A 6,901-nucleotide genomic window follows, 5' to 3' on the forward strand; every position below is an offset into this window, starting at 1 on the left:
CATTATCTGTACTGCTGAAAAGAATGGTTACGATACATATATAACATATCATATTGTGCAGAACAAATGCTGTAAACAGAGTTCCTGTATTTAATTTAGCAAAACAACAAAACCTAATAAAAGTATGTAAACAAAAAATAATTGCCATGTCGTCTTTGCTTTATTATCCATTCAAAATAGAATTTCCAAATCCACTGCAACCAGTTTTTACTTACATTTTGGAGATTTTGTTTTGGAAAATATTTGTCCATGGGGGGATCATCATCATAGGGACATATTGAGAGTGAGGGGGTCATCATAGTGACGTATTGAGCAAGGGGGAGGGGGGAGGATCCTCATAGGGACATATTGAGGAATCAAAGAAGCCAGCAGGCACTCGGACTGTGTTGCGCAGAGCAGGGACAAGGTCCTCCAGCACCCAAGGCTGAGACACCAAAGTGCGCCCCTCCATCCCTCCCACCCCAGCTGTCACTCACTGATTGCTATTAGACTAAGAGGGCCACAGGGCCCACAACCTCCCCAACACCTTAATATCTAGTTATCTGGCTTGCAGTCACTGCTATGTATTCCCTTTTCTTATTTCTTTCTGCTTCATACACAATTAGGAATGACAGCTGAATGAATTGTGCGCCCCCTCCTACACTGCGCCCTGAGGCTGGAGCCTCTCCAGCCTATGCCTCGGCCCGGCCCTGGTGTTGCGGATATGTGCAGAATATTCCACCGTATAATAGTCAACCAATGAATACACCTAAACAAAACTATGTGCTCAAGACTATGACAGCAAGTCCATATGAAAATTGAAAGGGCAGAGAAAAGTCTGGCAGTATAGTTTAATGACAGCAATGTGCACACCGGCCTCGAAAGAAGCTTGGCATTAACGCCTTGAAGCGGTCATTAGGCCGTGCACCTTTTGGCGCCCACAGCTGCCTTCCCACCACCCATTTACAGCATGGACACTTGAGTATACAATTTTTATCCTGCATTGCACTTTGTTTGACTACAAGCTGATGCATGTTTGCTGCTACACGGCATGACTGCTTTTTGTACTGCACATTGCTGTCATTAAACTATAGCACCAGACTTTTCTTTTCCCTTTCAATTTTCATAGGGACATATTGAGCAGTGGTGGGGGGTCATCGTAGGGACATATTGAGCAGTGTAGGAGGGTCATCATGAGGACATATTGAGCAGGGGAGTCAGTGTAAAGGAATCAAGGTCCTGAGTTCAACTCCTAGCCTGGACACTATCTGCGTGGAGTTTGTATATTCTCCCAGTGTTTGCACTCTTCTGGCAATCTAATTTTCTCCTGTTTCCTGAAAATATACTGGACATGACTATGGTAGGATTAGATTGTGAGCTCCTCTGAGGACAGTCAGTGACATGACTATGTACTCTGTAAAGTGCTGCAGAAGATGTCAGTGCTATATAAATACATAATAATAATATGGTAGGACATTAGACTATGACTATGGTAGGGATTAGAGTGTGAGCTCCTCTGAGGACAGTCAGTGACATGATTATGTACTCTGTAAAGTGCTGCAGAAGATCTCAATGCTATAAAAGCCAATAATAACAATGTACAGATTATTTGGCTCACTCCACTGGCTAATACATGCTTGTAGCATTTGTGTGACTCAAAACTGAAGTAAAAAGATCAGGACAAAAAATCAGGCAACTTGAAAAAATTGACACCAGCATTGCAGCCTGTATGATACAGCCACAAGTGTACAAACCTTCCCACTTGGCTTGTAGCAATAGGGGGTGCAGAGCAGGGATGAGCGAAAATGCAAATATTCTTTTCGCCGAAATTTCGCGAAAATAAGTACTATTTTCGTTTCGAAAGGCGAAAATTTTAATTTTCGCCTAAAGTCTGTTTTTTTCGAGTTTAATATCTAAGCCCCCTTATAAACTAGAATCACCAAATTTTCAGGGTATATTAAGGAGATATGTGGGTATAAGAGAAAAAAATAATTTTGCAAAAAGACCTTATAGTTTTTGAGAAAATCGATTTTAAAGTTTCAAAGGAAAAAAGTATACATTTAAATGCAGTAAATGACAATTACTGTTGCAAACCTAGCGGTAGTGTAATTTTACTAATATCAAATGAAAGGGCCAAGTGCAAAGTGTTAAATGCAAAGTGCCAAGTGCAAAGTGTTAAATGCAAAGTGTCAAGTGCCAAGTGCAAAGTGTCAAATACAAAGTGCCAAGTGTCAAATGCAAAGTGCCAAGTGTCAAATGCAAAGTGCCAAGTGTCAAATGCAAAGTGCCAAGTGCAAAGTGTTAAATGCAAAGTGCCAAGTGTCAAATGCAAAGTGCCAAGTGCCAAGTGTCAAATGCAAAGTGCCAAGTGCAAAGTGTTAAATGCAAAGTGCCAAGTGTCAAATGCAAAGTGCCAAGTGCCAAGTGTCAAATGCAAAGTGCCAAGTGTCAAATGCAAAGTGCCAAGTGCAAAGTGTTAAATGCAAAGTGCCAAGTGTCAAATGCAAAGTGCCAAGTGCCAAGTGTCAAATGCAAAGTGCCAAGTGCCAAGTGTCAAATGCAAAGTGCCAAGTGCAAAGTGTTAAATGCAAAGTGCCAAGTGCAAAGTGTTAAATGCAAAGTGTCAAGTGCCAAGTGCAAAGTGTCAAAGTGCCAAGTGCCAAGTGTCAAATGCAAAGTGCCAAGTGCAAAGTGTTAAATGCAAAGTGTCAAGTGCCAAGTGCAAAGTGTCAAAGTGCCAAGTGTCAAATGCAAAGTGCCAAGTGCAAAGTGTTAAATGCAAAGTGCACTTTGCACTTGGCACTTTGCACTTGGCACTTTGCACTTGGCACTTTGCATGGCCCTTTGCACTTTGCATGGCCCTTTGCACTTTGCATGGCCCTTTGCACTTAGCCCTTTGCACTTGGCCCTTTGCACTTGCACTTGGCACTTTGCGCTTGCACTTGGCCCTTTGCGCTGGCACTTGGCCCTTTGCACTTGGCAGTTTGCACTTGGCCCTTTGCACTTGGCCCTTTATTTTGATATTAGTAAATATACACTACCGCTAGGTTTGCTACAGTAACTGTCATTTACTACATTTAAATGTAAACTTTTTTCCTTTGAAACTTTAAAATCGATTTTCTCAAAAACTATAAGGTCTTTTTGCAAAAAAATTGTTCCTCTTGTACCCACATATCTCCTTAATATACCCTGCAAATTTGGTGATTCTAGCTTGTAAGGGGGCTTAGATATTTAACGCGAAAAAAACGGACTTTAGGCGAAAATTCTCAGGCGAAATTTCGCCTTTTGAAACGAAAATAGTACTAATTTTCGCGAAAATTCGGCAAAATCGAAAATGGGATTTTCGATGCGAAAATGACTTTGGCGAAAATTCGCAAGCAACACTGGTGCAGAGGTTGCGACCGCATCGGGCCCCAAGGGGCCCTCCCTCAACTACAGTATTAGCTCTCTATTTATCCTGTGCTCATAATAATCACCTCTATAGATGCATTGAATAGGGGTAATCATTAACAAGCTGTTCCCCATCCCCTTCTTGCACCTCTGACACTGTAGTTGCCATTGGCAGGGATTGCTATGTATAGAGTGCTTGGGGGTAATCAGTAACAAGCTGTTCCCCATCCCCTTCTTGCACCTCTGACACTGTAGTTGCCATTGGCAGGGATTGCTATGTATAGAGTGCTTGGGGGTAATCAGTAACAAGCTGCTCCCCATCCCCTTCTTGCACCTCTGACACTGTAGTTGCCATTGGCAGGGATTGCTATGTATAGAGTGCTTGGGGGTAATCAGTAACAAGCTGCTCCCCATCCCCTTCTTGCACCTCTGACACTGTAGTTGCCATTGGCAGGGATTGCTATGTATAGAGTGCTTGGGGGTAATCAGTAACAAGCTGTTCCCCATCCCCTTCTTGCACCTCTGACACTGTAGTTGCCATTGGCAGGGATTGCTATGTATAGAGTGCTTGGGGGTAATCAGTAACAAGCTGTTCCCCATCCCCTTCTTGCACCTCTGACACTGTAGTTGCCATTGTCAGGGATTGCTATGTATAGAGTGCTTGGGGGTAATCAGTAACAAGCTGCTCCCCATCCCCTTCTTGCACCTCTGACACTGTAGTTGCCATTGGCAGGGATTGCTATGTATAGAGTGCTTGGGGGTAATCAGTAACAAGCTGTTCCCCGTCCCCTTCTTGCACCTCTGACACTGTAGTTGCCATTGGCAGGGATTGCTATGTATAGAGTGCTTGGGGGTAATCAGTAACAAGCTGTTCCCCGTCCCCTTCTTGCACCTCTGACACTGTAGTTGCCATTGGCAGGGATTGCTATGTATAGAGTGCTTGGGGGTAATCATTAACAAGCTGCTCCCCATCCCCTTCTTGCAGCTCTGACACTGTAGTTGCCATTGGCAGGGATTGCTATGTATAGAGTGCTTGGGGGTAATCAGTAACAAGCTGTTCCCCATCCCCTTCTTGCACCTCTGACACTGTAGTTGCCATTGGCAGGGATTGCTATGTATAGAGTGCTTGGGGGTAATCAGTAACAAGCTGTTCCCCATCCCCTTCTTGCATCTCTGACACTGTAGTTGCCATTGGCAGGGATTGCTATGTATAGAGTGCTTGGGGGTAATCAGTAACAAGCTCCTCCCCATCCTCTTCTTGCACCTCTGACACTGTAGTTGCCATTGGCAGGGATTGCTATGTATAGAGTGCTTGGGGGTAATCAGTAACAAGCTGCTCTCCATCCCCTTCTTGCACCTCTGACACTGTAGTTGCCATTGGCAGGGATTGCTATGTATAGAGTGCTTGGGGGGTAATCAGTAACAAGCTGCTCCCCATCCCCTTCTTGCACCTCTGACACTGTAGTTGCCATTGGCAGGGATTGCTATGTATAGAGTGCTTGGGGGTAATCAGTAACAAGCTGCTCCCCATCCCCTTCTTGCACCTCTGACACTGTAGCTGCCATTGGCAGGGATTGCTATGTATAGAGTGCTTGGGGGTAATCAGTAACAAGCTCCTCCCCATCCTCTTCTTGCACCTCTGACACTGTAGTTGCCATTGGCAGGGATTGCTATGTATAGAGTGCTTGGGGGTAATCAGTAACAAGCTGCTCCCCATCCCCTTCTTGCACCTCTGACACTGTAGCTGCCATTGGCAGGGATTGCTATGTATAGAGTGCTTGGGGGTAATCAGTAACAAGCTGCTCCCCATCCCCTTCTTGCACCTCTGACACTGTGGTTGCCATTGGCAGGTTTTGGTGCTCCATATCAATTGCTATGTATAGAGTGCTTGGGGGGCTCCATTGTAAAACTTGCATCGGGGCCCACAGCTCCTTAGCTACGCCACTGCTTGGCTTTAATGTTGCATAACTTTATTTTATGTGATGGTTCTGTACAAAATAGTCTTAAAGAGAGTCTGAAGCGAGAATAAATCTCGCTTCAGACCTCAGAGTTAGCAGGGGCATGTGTGCCCCTGCTAAAACGCCGCTATAGCGCGGCTTAACGGGGGTCCCTTCACCCCCAAATCCCCCTCAATACAGCCGGGGAACGCTTCCTGGTTGGGGCAGGGCTAACCGCCGCAGCCCTGCCCCACGCGCGTCTGTCAGCGCGTATCTCCGCCTCTCCCCCGCCCCTCTCAGTCTTCCTTCACTGAGAGGGGCGGGGGAGAGGCGGCGATGCGCCGCTGACAGACGCGACTGGAGGCAGGGCTGCAGCCGTTAGCCCTGCCTCCAGGAAGAGACAGCCAGCGACTTTTTCACGACACACTTTTGCGGGGGGTGGGTTGGGGGTGAAGGGACCCCCGTTTAGCCGCGGGATAGCGGCGTTTTAGCAGGGGCACACGTGCCCCTGCTATTTATGAGCTCTGAAGCGAGATTTATTCTCGCTTCAGAGTCTCTTTAAGTTGTTGAAGTGAAATGAGAAGAATAAATATAAAAAACAGATTAAAAAAAAAAAAAACAACTGAAAATGTGCATGTGCATATGTTTTCACCCCCTTTTTCATGAAGCCCCTAAAACAGGCTTTCTCAACCAGGGTTCCTTGAGGACTCTGCAGGGGTTCCCTGGCATTTTACCCCATCGTGGGGGAAGTATAATAGAGCACACTATAATAGGTGGTACTGTAACAAGAAGCACTAAATTAGGGGGTCAGGAGACAGTATAATGAGTGGCAGTGTAATAGGGGGTAGTGAAATTAGCAGCCTAACCTACTTTTAAAGACCATACCTCCTGAAAAATAAATGCAGGGGTTCCTCGAGACCAAAAAATTGTTTGCAGGGGTTCCTTGAGATCCAAAAGTTATTTACAGGGTTCTTCCAAGGTGAAAAGGTTGAGAAAGACTGCCCTAAAAAGTCCAGATGCAACCAATTACCTTCAAATGTCCCATCATAAGTGAGATGAAGTCCACCTGTGTGCAATCTGACATGATCTGTCAGTATGAACTCAGAAATGCCCTCAAGTCCTTAACAACACTAAGCGTCACAGCATGAAGATCAGGGAGCTCTCCAAACAAGTCAGGGGCAAAGTTGTTGTGAAGTACAAGTCAGGGCTGAGTTATCAAAAAATATCCAAGGCTTTGAGTATCCCTCTGAGGAGGGCATCAGAGAGGCAGTACCGCCCACCAAACCTCATACAAGGAAGGCATCAGAGAGGCAGTACCGCCCACCAAACCTCATACAAGGAGGGCATCAGAGAGGCAGTACCACCCACCTAACCTCAGACAAGGAGGGCATCAGAGAGGCAGTACCACCCACCTAACCTCAGATAAGGAGGGCATCAGAGAGGCAGTACCACCCACCTAACCTCAGACAAGGAGGGCATCAGAGAGGCAGTACCACCCACCTAACCTCAGACAAGGAGGGCATCAGAGAGGCAGTACCACCCACCTAACCTCAGACAAGAAAGGCATCAGAGAGGCAGTACTGCCCACCTAACCT

Source organism: Hyperolius riggenbachi, chromosome 6 (assembly GCF_040937935.1).
Source record: "Hyperolius riggenbachi isolate aHypRig1 chromosome 6, aHypRig1.pri, whole genome shotgun sequence".
NCBI lineage: Eukaryota > Metazoa > Chordata > Amphibia > Anura > Hyperoliidae > Hyperolius > Hyperolius riggenbachi.